Source organism: Amblyomma maculatum, chromosome 1 (genome assembly GCF_055883805.1).
Source record: "Amblyomma maculatum isolate TAMU_Amacu chromosome 1, ASM5588380v1, whole genome shotgun sequence".
Classification (NCBI taxonomy): domain Eukaryota; kingdom Metazoa; phylum Arthropoda; class Arachnida; order Ixodida; family Ixodidae; genus Amblyomma; species Amblyomma maculatum.
The window spans coordinates 219,545,388-219,558,681 of NC_139344.1; the positions used below are offsets into that span (position 1 = coordinate 219,545,388).

Here is a 13,294-nt window from a genome sequence, read left to right on the forward strand (position 1 = left end):
GCTATAAAACGAACAGGGAAGTACGCCTATAGACGCCAAATAATGACTGCACATTTCAATCACGAGAAAGAAACACTAAAGGTGAGAGCATTTGCTAGTCATTCTCAGAATATAGGCCGCAACATATACCAATATCCATGCGCAGGAATATGCATAATAGGTATATCTTTCCGCTACTCACCAATTGGGTTGAAAATTGAAAGCTATCGGCAAGGCTGGAAATCGAATTGAGGACAGCGCACCGAGCTGCTGAGAGGAAAATGATAGGATCGACGTCAATCCAAAGAGAACGCAGTGCATGGATTAGAGAAGGAACTCGAGTTAATGTATTGTAGCTAAAATCAAGATGAGAAAACGGGCTTGGCGGGCGATGTACTACGAACAGATTACCGATGGTAAAACAGCAGGTTATGCAAGCGGAGGAATGCGATCAACGAACCATCTACCCTCCCCCCCCCCCCCCCCCCCCTTCCCTCATCATATATCTCAGACTAAGCTACAACAGGTGACGTGGCGCCAGCTTCAGTCCCGTACATTCCCATCCCCTGCTTTCTTAGCTTTGATCCAACCAGGGCTGTTCTCGCCGCAGTGCGCCCTGTGTGGGGCACCTAAAGCTGATTTTGAACACATCATGATCAAATGCTCAGAATTCCACCCTCCAGCCACTTGGCAACTCTCCGACCTCGAGCGATGGGAGGCTGCGGTGTCCAGCTCTCACCCGGCCGTTCAAAAGCGGCGGACGGACTAGCTTTGGGAGTCGCTGGGAAGCACCAGCTTCTGGCCACAACACGCAGCCAAGAGCCGACCCGTCAATAGGATGTAATCACTTAAGGCTCCCAAAATGGCATAAAGTTTTTCACCACCACCACAGTAGAGGAGGCGGAGTAGCGCGGAAGACGAGATTAGGTAGTTTGCAGGAACAACTGCCGCGACCTGTGCACGACTTGGAGCTCACCGACAGAGCCTTTGTCGGTCAGTATAACCTGGCTGTTTATGATGATATTAAGGAATCACTTGCACATATATGCCATGCTAACTATTGACAAGCTTGAAAACCTCATGCATGCATTGAAGTCTGCTCTCATGAAAGATCTGGTGAATTATACTATGCGCACATCAGAGGTGGTCACTGTATCTCAGACACCTAGACCACACCTCCTCAAACTCAAAAAAAAAAAAAGGAAAGAAATGATGGCCTCACTTAACCTCAGCAGAGGTTGCCTCAGACGACCTCATCTCACTTTTCCCGTTACCACTGGCGGCCTCACTATAAGCCTCACCTCAAACTCAAATTGTGACGTTGAAGTCGAGCGCTCAACCTCAAAACAAAAAAAAAAAAAAAAAAAGGAAGAGGGGGGGGGGGGGGGGGAAGGAGTTGTTGAGCTGAACCTTAACCGCTCCGATATAACGAGGTCAAACAGTTTTGTTCTGCGAGGGTTGTATTTGACTACCAATTTTACAGAGCAAGAAACATCGACCCGGTGACAAACACGCAAACTTCACGCCTTACACCGCGGCAAAGTGGTAACAACAGTTGTCCCCCTCATTTGTTGTCAGTCTCATTCTAATACCCATAAGCGTGCGCAATGACACATCCTTTTGACTCTCCAGATAATGATGATGATGACGAAATTGCGCATCAATTGGAGCCCCAGAAAAAAAGAAAAGTTATGGTTGCCAAGTATTTTAATTATTTGCGCATTGTCTAGCAACTGAAGGCTAATGTTTAGTTGGGGCAAACAAGGATACCCTCAGAAAATTTTGAAGAAGGATGTTTTTGATCTTTTAGAACCCCAACAGGTCAAGCCCCTCTCCAGTTTATGCGGCTTCCCTATCAGCAACAGTATAGTGGTGACTTGCGTCTTCGAAGTTCGATAACTCGGTGGCCCCATGGCGCACTGTAAGAGAGAGCTAGAATGTTGTATTCGAACGCGAAAACACGAATCAAAACGACTGGGGCGGAGTATAAAAGTGAACCGCTCTGAACGTCACGAACACCGACTCGCCCATCAAGTTTCATCAGAGCGAAATCTTTGTCCGGGTCCCATTCCGACGCAAAATAATAAAAAAAAATAGACAGCTTACCTAGCCTTATGTCCGAATGGTATACCATTTCGACAACCAGACAAAAACAAGTTTCTTTGAGGCATTCACTTGTTTTCCTCCAAAAACTGAAGCAATGAATTGCAACGCCAGCGCCATCGAAGTTGCTTCTGTGAAGCAGTTTACTTCGTTAGGGCTTTATAGTTACAACTTCCAGCAGATGCATGTAAGAATGACAGGAACAACGGAAAGGAGATGAATACGCAATCCAGAGGGACCGAGCTCCCTGCTCTGAACGCGATACGCCGTTTCGCCATCTGTCTGCTCTTGCTCTAGCGGCGCGCTCCCGAACTGTCATCAATATTCGACAAAAGCAGTATTGTCGTGTGTCAGCTCCACTCTGAGAGACTACACAACGATTTGCACAGTTTGCTGCAAAAAAATATATATATAAATAAAGAGAACGGAATGGCAGTGCCAGTGGATGAAGGGAACTATGGTCCTCTGTAGAATAATCAAACAAAAGCCAATTGTGAGGTGTGCGGCCTCTCCTCTCATCTCCTAGGCAGCAAGTGAACGTAACTGATGCCATACGAGAAAAGGACAAAAGAAAGATGGCACAATCAAATTTATCATAATAAAAACGCTAGAGAACAGCTACGCGCCCCATTAAGCGTCAGATTAGAAGGCTTGAAACATCGACTCAGTACTGTATTCCACATTGCCGTTCACATACCCTGACAAAAAAAAAAAAAAAAAAAAAAAAAGCCAAAGGATTGTCTAAATACAAAGTGTCAGCCCGATACTTCCCCCCCCCCCCAAAAAAAAAAAAAAAAAAAAAATCGACCTGTCCGGCTTGATATACCAAATGTACAGGCAAAATGTATCTCCTCATTAATTTCTAACTTACAGCTCGTACGAGACAGCATGTCAAGTATCACATATTTTGCTGCTCATAAATAAAAGGTCAACGCTCAAATGGCTGCCACGAGGCCCGATAATATATTGAGTTGCCGAATCCTTTACCTCCCTCTTTCCTCTTGCATCAACCGGTTACGCTCGAATTCGGAAGAAAAAAAAAAAATAGTGCCCAGCGAAGCAAAAGCTCTTCGTTTACTGGTCTTACTAGCCCTGAATAGGTTTTCGCCTTTTCTTCCTCAATAAACGCTTGTCAGCGGTTAACATGCGCAGGCATCTTTCCTGCCCATTAACAATCGTTTTCCCTCTAAACCAGCTGTGTCTTATAAGCTACACTATTTCATCATTTGCATCTTTTATCGCTATACTGGTATATATGTAAAAAACGCTGCGTTCATCACCTGCTGCGATGTTTCGGCGTTGCTGTTCAGGACTGCATGTGAATATCCGAGAAGTATGAAGGAGCAGACGGGGGGGGGGCAGACAGAGAAACAGAGGTTATTGTGGAGAATAATTTATGGAACGGGAATACACTAAGATAGCATGCGATTCGAAATTGAGGACCCCGATAAAAAGTTTCGACGGTTTTATGCAGGTTCCTCTCGCTTGTTCGTGCTTTTTTAGCCCTGCCAGAATCACGTTATCATGCAATTCCATTGATCCAGTTTTAAGTCATCGTGTAATGTACAGCGGGGTCGTTTTTAATCGCAATAGCTTTTAGGTCAGCGCCAGGGAACGGGCACGCTATACAGAGCAGTCTTGTTTTGCGCCATCCGCTCGACGAATTTCTTGGCTATCTTTTGTACTGAACACATTTGTTTGCGACCTCAGACAAGGATACCGCGAGTCACAGTGAGTTGTATGCTTTACGCGCTGTTGGGCGTTTGAGCCAGCGGCAAGCAGCTGCACCAAGGTGAGAAATTGGAAGAGGGTATGAGAAGTCTATAGTGTCTTGAAACGTCGCTTTTCCTTAAAAAGCCAGAGGCAAGCGTCCTCCTGTAGGCTCAGGCTGAACGGACATTACGGACATTACCCGCACCCGGTCATCCAAACGAAGGGTAACAAGCTTCACAGCATGCACATCGCGGAGGTACGCTCGAACTCCGCGCCCGGAGGGGCACTCATTGGAGTAAGCCACAAGAACTGCAAACAGCCCGGACCTCACAAATTCGACTTCATTAAATAACGACCTCCCTCAGCGTCTAACTCACCTATGAGGCCAATTTCCTGACCTCACTCAAAGTATTCCGAGCTGTCACCGACCTCGCCTCAACATTACCTAACTCTGTGAGGCTGAGGTCGGCATCGAGGTCGAAACCTCGTGACCCTGCGAAAGAATTCTCATTGGCGTCCGGCTCTTCTTCCCTCAGTTGATTTATTTGGGCACATACAGCGTCCTTGTCTGTTTAGATTGCCCAGGAGATAGTGAAGTAGTTGGACGTAGGCGAGCATGCTTGTTTCATGAAACTGCAGTAAAACACAGTTCGAGAGCTTTTTCATCGCCAAACGCATTGAAGGTGTAATTTGGCCGGCCGCTCTCGGTATTCTGTTCCGGGGAGCCTTAGCCCTTGGACACAACCGGAGTAGACGGCGAGCACTCGCAGCATCCGCGAAAGCGGTGAAGCATCTACTGGCACGCCAGGTTCTCTGGCAGCGGCTCTGAGATTCGGGCATCATGAGGTGCATGTGCGCCATCTCAGCCTTTTTGACTTCCTCCGTCCAAGAAGGACCGCAGGGAAAGGAGCAAGTACACGTGGCACTATGGATTGAAGAGACCGACATGTCTCGAACCAAGACTGTCTTTCTGGCATCATTAATTTGTTGTAGCGTAGTAGTAGCAGCATTACTGCAAAAGAAAAAAAAAAGAGCAGAAAGAAACATAAGCACCAATATGAGAATAGAGCCCTCTGCCCTCGCAAATACAGTTAGCTGCAAAGTTGACCTCGAACGAACCAAGCTTAACGCCAAATTATGGGACAAAACTTGTACAGCAAAATACAATTCTTCGAATTTAGTAGCGCAGCAACCGTTTTGTCGCACTGCGCTCATTGTAAAAAATGTTTGTTCAAAAATACAAAAATTTTCTGGCAGCTGGGTTGCCAGAAATTTTCTGTTCTGCTATGTTTTCGGTTTTTAATTTTGCAGTTTTTTCTGTTTACACCTGATAGAAAATTTTTGTAAATTTTCAAAAATTTTCTGTTATACGGCGTTTTTTGCTTTTTATTTTGATTTTTTTCTGTTGCGGTTAGAGTAATGATGCAAATATCTTTTTTTACTCGTCTTTTATTTCATATGTTTTTCTGCCTGTAACAACAACAAAATTGCCTTAAGCGCCAATGTCTTCAATGAACATCATTTTTAAGCCTTGCTAATTACCCATCTCACGGATATCTCTCCGCACTGGCAATGCTCAATTGCACCCATAAAGTTGTCCGCGCAATAGCCGTTGTCTAGCCACCGAAAAAAGGCAAGTGGAAAAAGGCATAACAGATGCTGCTGTAACAGGGAGCCACCAAAAACGGACCTCAATGTGGCGCCACTAGTTATTTTCTTTCGAATCAAAATTGTTACGCAGCGATCGGTGGACAGCGCATTCGGGGTTGCCATACCGTTTCCCTTTCTATTCAGCATTTACCTACTATTCAAGTAAAAACCACTTTGCGGTAGAAAATAATACAGACGACAATCTTCTTTCGAATCAAAATTGTTACGCAGCGATCGTCGGACAGCGCATTCGGGGTTGCCATACCGTTTCCCTTTCTATTCAGCATTTACCTACTATTCAAGTAAAAACCACTTTGCGGTAGAAAATAATGCAGACGACAATCTTCTTTCGAATCAAAATTGTTACGCAGCGATCGTCGGACAGCGCATTCGGGGTTGCCATACCGTGTTCCTTTCTATTCAGCATTTACCTACTATTGAAGTAAAAACCACTTTGCGGTAGAAAATAATACAGACGACAAACATATATCGAATTGTTTGCCTTCCAATCAAAGTTTTTCTGGAAAGCAAAAAGTTACTGATTTTTTCGTGAATGTATTTCGGTCAGTGAAGTAGAACAGATATTCTCTGTCCGGGGAAAGAAATTTTCTTTATGAATACCTGTGATTTCACACCCATCTTTTACAGTGTATATATAGCCCGTACTTGACATTTTTTATAGTTTTTTGTCGGTCACATGCCGAGGCGAACGTCAGCGTAAAGTGCTTTTTTTTTTTTTTTTTGTGAGAATCCCAACTCAGAGATTTGTCTTAAATCAGTCAGAAAGTATGCCGCAGCAGGCACTAAACTTCGCTTCCTCTTATGTCTTTTAAAAATGGAGACGTTCTTATTGTTAACATCACGCTTCAGAACCTATATTCTGTGAAACTTCGCAGAAATACACTTCACCCGCACGTTTGTCGGTCAGGCCTAACTACTTCTAAACGCAATTGCAACTTTTGCGTGAGCAATCGCTTATCTTTCTTCGAATTTTGCGCGCTCGTGGCAGTGGAGGTGATGGTATATAGTCGTATTTAAGTAAAGGCTGCAGCCTTGCACTTTACGTAAGGCCGGCAAAGCTCCGTCAAATCAGCACATTCGACGGGCGAGCAAACATAAAAATAAGAAAAGTCAGTGACATTTTACTCTAAATTTTCCAGGGTCCTGCGTCATGCTTTTCTTCCTATGCGCCTTAAAAACCGCGAAAAGAAGAAGAGTGACAAATCCTATACACTCTGCAGCACTAAACGTACTCCGGCAGGTGCAATGCTCGGGCATTTAGCAATACATTGCGCATTTTCGCTCAGAGCAGTCTCGGTATTTATGCGCCGATTGCAACCTGGTCTCCAGATGTTGCATTTGACGCGCAGCTCAACATGGAACATTGCGAGACGGCATACGATATATATGCGCTTCCGTCAGTGTACATACAAAAACGATTGGACCTCATTTCATCTGTATACTGTTCCCAAGGGCCGGCCTCGGCGGCCGCTTTTCGATGGCGGCGAAAAGCAAGGCGCCCGTGTGCTGTACGATGTCAGTGCACGTTAAAGAACCCCAGGTGGTCGAAATTTCCGGAGCCCTCCACTACGGCGTCTCTCATAGCCTGAGTCGCTTTGGCACGTTAAAACCCCAAACCAAACCATCATTTCATCTGTCACCGTCTTCTTCTAAGACGTTATTTCAGCGCACGCTCTCTATGTATTTGTTTATTAGCTGATGCGTAAAACACCACCTGAAACAATTTATCGCTACACCACACCTGCGATTATTATAAATATAGGTAAACAAAGCAATAGAGTAAACACTATCTTAGCGGGCAAGACATCTAAAAAAATTCCTCAAAATCTAACACCCTCAAACATACGCATTGTAAGCATGTGACTCTTTGGGTGCTGGCGCGAGCGTTTGAGTAAATTGCCGTGTGATGTCAGACAGTCTTAAATGGCATGTCGTGCTCCAGCTTCGCGCCTAAAACACAAGCGGTTTATCGCTCATGTACTGCGCTTCATTTGTTTTTCACTGAAGGCTTCTAACAAGAAAAAGCTGCGCGAATAAAAAGCCCGAAGCAGAAATGAAGACTTAACAGAAAATAGGGATTTTTTTTTTTGTTCATGTAAAAATGGACCAACTAGCCTAGCGGAAAGTTTTACTTGAAGGATTCTGAGTTGCTGAAGGTAGAAGGAAGCTCAAAGCAAAGCCGCAGTGCAGCGACAGCTTCTTACCTGTGTCCATCCGCTTCTTTGCAGCACAACATGTATAGCCAAGAGCATAAGGAAATGAGCAAATGTTGAGTCCTTCCAAACCGATATGTGAAAAAGTGGACAGAAAACGGTACGGCAATGTAGTGGTAGTAGTAGTAGTAGTAATAATAAAACACTGTTCCGGAGCAGAAATCAACTGCTCAAAATGAGATTCATATGATGAGGCAAAAGCCACAACGCCAACTGGACCGTTTAATGTTAAAATTCACTGCGGCTGACGCCGTGATTATGGAACGATCCGAACAGCTGTTTGGCCTCGCCGTTGTCGTGCAGTGCATGGCTAGCGCCTTCGACTGCTGTGCCTAAGATGCGGGATCGAATCCCGGCCGCGGCGGCCGCTTTTCGATGGAGGTGAAAAGCAAGGCGCACGTGTGTGCTGTGCGATGTCGTTGCACGTTAAAGATACCCAGGTGGTCGAAATTTCTGGAGCCCTCGTCTACGGCGTTTCTCGTAGCCTGAGTCGCTTTGGGACGTAAGCGCCCATAAACCAAACCAAACCAAATTGAACAGCTGTTTGATTACTTGCCGTAATCCCAACGAGCTGTGCTGCGCTGTTTTATTTCCATGCATCGGGCAAGACATATAACAGGAACATTGAAATAAAGGGCACAGTATTTCGCTAGCAGAATTTTCTATTCATTACATCGGATCTAGGAGTTGGCGGTTTTGAAATGGTTCCCGGTATACTGGTCACATGAGCTGCACTGCAGTAGCGGGAAAATAGTTGATCCGATGTGGCAGTGATCAGTTCCGCCATCAGACAACATTAAGTCCGCCTTGTGCGGCAAAAGCCCATTATGTGGCCCTTTTTTTTTTTTAGACCTATGACCCCTTTCCCAAACATTTCACCCCAAAGAGCCGAGCACCAGGCCGGGGGAACGTTGTACCCATTCAAAAGCCGGTGTATACCCGGCGGCACCAGGGATCGAACCTCGTACCTCCCGAACACGAGGCGGATGCTAGGCATTACAAGAGAAGAAGAGAACGGCGGCGCCGCTCTCTTGTATTTTCTCAATTAACTTCACGGTTTCCAAGAGAGGAATTTTTACATTGATTGGGTCTAGGGGGAAAAAATCCTTCGATTGCTAAGTCCGAAAATAGCAAAGCAGGAGTAAATTCTTAAAAATACCGACGTATGAAACTTCGGATGAGCCACAATCAATCAATTAATGCTCATCCAGAATACGGGCTTTTTCGTACACACTGCGTCTGAAGTCCGTCCCCGCTGTTTCCTAGCACAATATCTTACCACAAAAGGCAGAACATTGTCAAAAAGGAAAGAAAAATTAGAAAGCGAGGTTTAAGTCAGCTTCCCTACAATGTTAAACGAGCGGATTAAGGGTGCCGCTGCCAGTACAGATAGCGACATTTTCAAGAGCCTATAGCTGTCGCAGAATAAACACGCAAAGCCAAGCGGGCTGGCGCAGACCCTCAAACACATGAACGGCATATCGTGGTTCGGTCTCTTGCATATATCGCTCCTCTGGCTTCGGGACCTGTTGTCTCATCTCAGCGTCGCGAGCTCGCACGTTCGGATCCTCTCGCCGTTCACGCGCTTAATTTCGCACCACCTGACGGCCATAAAACTCAGAGTTTTCAAGCAGTTGGCGCTTACACCCGCGGCGAGATATTGAAATTGCAGAATGTGATTGATGAGATTGATCTTCGGAGCGATACTAGCACTCGATTCCGCGCACAAAAAAAAAAAAAAGAAAAAAGAAAAAAAAAAGAGCGAAAAAAAAGAAGCTTAGCTACGAGCTCCGAAGTGTATACATGCGCACTGGACATGCGCCAACGTCTGCATGGCGTACTACCATGGATTCTCGGCACATACTGCGTCACGCAGCCCGTCTCCGTCCCCGGGACACCGGTAATGCCGAACTAAGCGTAAGGATGTAAGGGTAAATATTTCTTATAACTTAAGATGGAATATCTTTAAGGAACTCCTTCGGCACCATGTCCTCCAGTAAACAGCCCAGACAGATATGTGACCGATTTGCTCGCGATTTTAGCATGTTAAACTGAGCACCCCACGGATATATTTTACATAGTTAAGCTTGTGAAGTTTTTAGAAAACCAAAAAGGGGGGCTTTGGCTTCTAGTATACTATTGCATTGTATGTTGAGTTTATCGTCCCGAAGAGACACATGGGCCATCGGGTATGGCATGTATTGATTTGTAACAGACCCTTATCGGCACTATTGAAAACACCTGCTTTGCCAGTCTGTCATAAGGGTCTTTCTATCCTTGCATATCTTTCGGCAGCGCCATTCTGGAGAATGCAAAAAACGCATTTTTACATCGTCTTGCAAGCTGAAAAATTATATTTCTTGAGTTATAGCTAAAAGTAATTTACCGGTAATGTGAACAAAAAAACAATGCTTCGCTTAGGTGCATGCCGAACTCGCTATAACTGAGAAAGGTCACGAGGCTGCGGTGTCTGCGTCGTTGCCAGTGCGGCCACGCACAACAACGCTCATGCATTAAGCCTGCCTAAAAGACATAGATGTGAACAGGGAACAAAGCCGCGGGAATCAGCTGCGTTCCAACAAGCAAGAAAGTCCCAGTGCAATGCCACGTGTCGGGCGTAGATGACGTGCCTATTGCAACGGGACGCCGACAGACTGTGCATGTACGTGGTTTTGGACAGGAACGTCACGCACCGGATGAAGTCCTTTAATCTATCTAGGCATTCAATGCAATATATTTTTGAAGGACGGAAATTAGGGCGAAGTTGGTTCCTACTTTTCAAGGGTGATTTTAAGTGCCATGTTGTCTCGGTCTTCCTTCATTGTCTTAATTTCGTCATTTCCGCTGCTGTAATTAGATACATTCCCCGCGCTAAGTGCGCATACTTCCTGAACAAAAACTGATGATGTTTCCCGCGAATCGATGCAGGAAGACGCGAAGGTCACTGAGTCTCTCTTCGCTTGCACCATTTAACCGGCTGCGAGTTGACCTTTTACAGACGCATGACATTAGCGCATTGGGCAAAGCACAGAGGTTGTGAAATGCTTCCGTTCTCAGGAGTAAAAGCGATCATACGTGCAGCTTACAAGAACGCGTTAAGCCTCCCACCATACACACCCAACGTGAAATTGGAAGCTCTTGGACTGCACCTTTGAAGAGATTCAAGAGGCTGCCCTCCTGTCCCAGAGGGAACGCCTTCTGTCAACTGAGACAGGCCGGCTCATTCTCGGGCGCGTTGGCTATCCTTCGGGCCTACAAGTCATCCAGTAAACGACTAACATTCCTGTTTCGTACCGGGCAAGAGTATATGTGGCCCCGCACCCAAAGAACATGTCTCCAGTCCACAACGAAGGCAGAAGCCACGCACGAGTGAATTATCTTACGCCTGTAGTGGAACGCAGTCCGAAAACTGTCTATGTGGATGCCACTCTATACGAGCATACATCGAACGCAGCAGCAGCCGTGGTGACGGGGTTTTCTTATACAGAAGTCTCCAGCATGTCTATCCAGCACTCTACTATCACAGAAGCGGAAGTGGCGGCGATCGTACTGGCCATTACCTACGGAGACGCGACCAATCGAGAGCTGCACGTAATCACCGACTCACAAGCGGCGTGTCGGCTCCTCCTTGCAGGCAGAATACCTAAAAAATTATCTCGCTTCACAACTAACCCATTGGCTACAACCTCACAGCTCAAACATCAGATCACTTGGGTTCCGGGGCACTCTGGATTGGAAGGTAATGAGGTCGCGGATAGGCTAGCTCGAGGTCACACAAACCGAGCGGCCACTAATCCCGATCTCACAACTAGCACTTCTGTCCCCGCGGCTTACGGCGCCCGACTTACCTACGAGAACAACGCAGAATTTGTCCCCTGCGCACAAGGAACTAAATGCAAAGGAAACGCGGGAACTGAGACAGCTCCAAACCAACACTTGCCCCAACCTACATCAATACAGCATAATTTTCCCCGAGCACTACACAGACATATGCCCTTGGTGCGACGACCAGCCCACCGCCTACCACGTCACAAGGGGGTGCACTGGCCTCAAACCTGCTGACATAAACATACACCATTCGGAGGCGCAGTGGGAGGCTCTGGTCTAGCGACCCAGCGTAGGCTGGTAACTCAGGCAAGAGCGGCAGCCCAGGCCACTGGGGTCTTGAAATGAAGACTCCACTCACTGCCACTCTCCCCCCCCCCCCCCCTATCTTTCTTTCTTTTTCTTTTTGAATTAAAGTTCTTTCTCTCTCTCTCCGTTTTCAGTGTTGGTTAGCGTTTTCTTTTTCGCACCGTTCGAGTTTTTTTTTTTTTTTTTTATTAACTCCATCTGTAAATACTTGCCCCCTTTCAAAAATGGAAGGTGCTCATCATTCTGCATTACGTCCTCCGTTACTCATGCCTCTCGTTACACTATCTCAATACATCGCGCGTCGAATAAGCAACAAACATTTGGGAAAGACAGTTGGCCAAAAATTTTCGGCTCATGAATGGCGTTCTAAGGTTGTTTTTCTTTTTTTTTTTTTATTTTCAATACTCTCCCCGTGAATCTATCTGGTTTTGCGCTGCGTATATTCTGAACGTGCTCTCCATCGTTGCCAGGGTCGACATGCACGTGGCGCGTGCGCCCCTACTCGAAGCTGAATACTTATCAAACGCTTAGGATGCATACTTTTAGTGCAGCATTCATTCTTCCATGCGCTGCAGATACTGCACCATAAAAACGAACTGCGGGTATTACAAGCAGGAAAGACTATATCCCCCCCCCCCCCTCCTCGTAATCCCTTGCACCTTGCACGTCACTGATCGCGCAGTGCGAAATTATCAGTGCAGCGCAAAAAAACAAACAAACAATATATATATATATATATATATATATATATATATATATATATATATATATATATATATATATATATATATATATATATACACACATATGTGAAGGAAAGAAGCCAACAGTCGGCGAGGCCAAGGAAAGCGTAGGGGATGTTACTTTGTCCTTTTTTTTTGTTTGCTTGGATAATCACAGAAATTAGTAATGTAATCTTGTTTAGGGGAAAGATAATTAAACACAAAGTAGCAGAAAAAACAACGTGCCGATGGTGGGAACCGAATCTCCTTCATGTATTATAACGAGCACCCTCATTTCCCCTTAATTAATCTGCTTGTAGCTTACGGGGGTCTCGGTTCTGGCAGTCTTGAAGCCATAGGTAACGTAAGAGGGTTCTAGCACAGCTTTCGCCCTCGCTCTTGATCACGTTCTACGTGACGCTGGCGGTAACAAAAGGACGTTCTACGTCCGCCGCTATGGTTGAGGGTGGCGCTGGTGAACACTCTCAAGGTTCGTATACAGACAACATAAATACCCAAGCAAGTAGCAGGGGGGACAGCGGCCGATGTAGCTCAGTTGGAAGAGCACCGGCCGCGATACTCGGAGGTCGTGGGTTCGGTTCCCACCATCGGCACGTTGTTTTTTCTGCTACTTTGTGTTTAATTATCTTTCCCCTAAACAAGATTACATTACTAATTTCTGTGATTATCCAAGCAAACATTAAAAAAAAAAAGGACAAAGTAACATCCCCTACGCTTTCCTTGGCCTCGCCGTCTGTT

General features: G+C 45.8%; 1 protein-coding gene and 1 long non-coding RNA gene across 2 annotated transcripts in view; one reads left to right on the forward strand and one right to left on the reverse strand.

Moving 5' to 3' along the window:
* The window catches only part of LOC146205644 (uncharacterized), a 47,559-nt gene extending 39,699 nt beyond the window's left edge, over nucleotides 1-7,860 (reverse strand). The window contains exon 1 of the long non-coding RNA XR_014704238.1: nucleotides 7,671-7,860. This is a non-coding gene — a long non-coding RNA (uncharacterized LOC146205644). The remainder of the gene's footprint in view (nucleotides 1-7,670) is intronic.
* Nucleotides 1-13,294, forward strand: part of LOC146205645 (forkhead box protein F1-like) — an 81,119-nt gene that overhangs the window by 4,395 nt on the left and 63,430 nt on the right. The window lies entirely within an intron of this gene.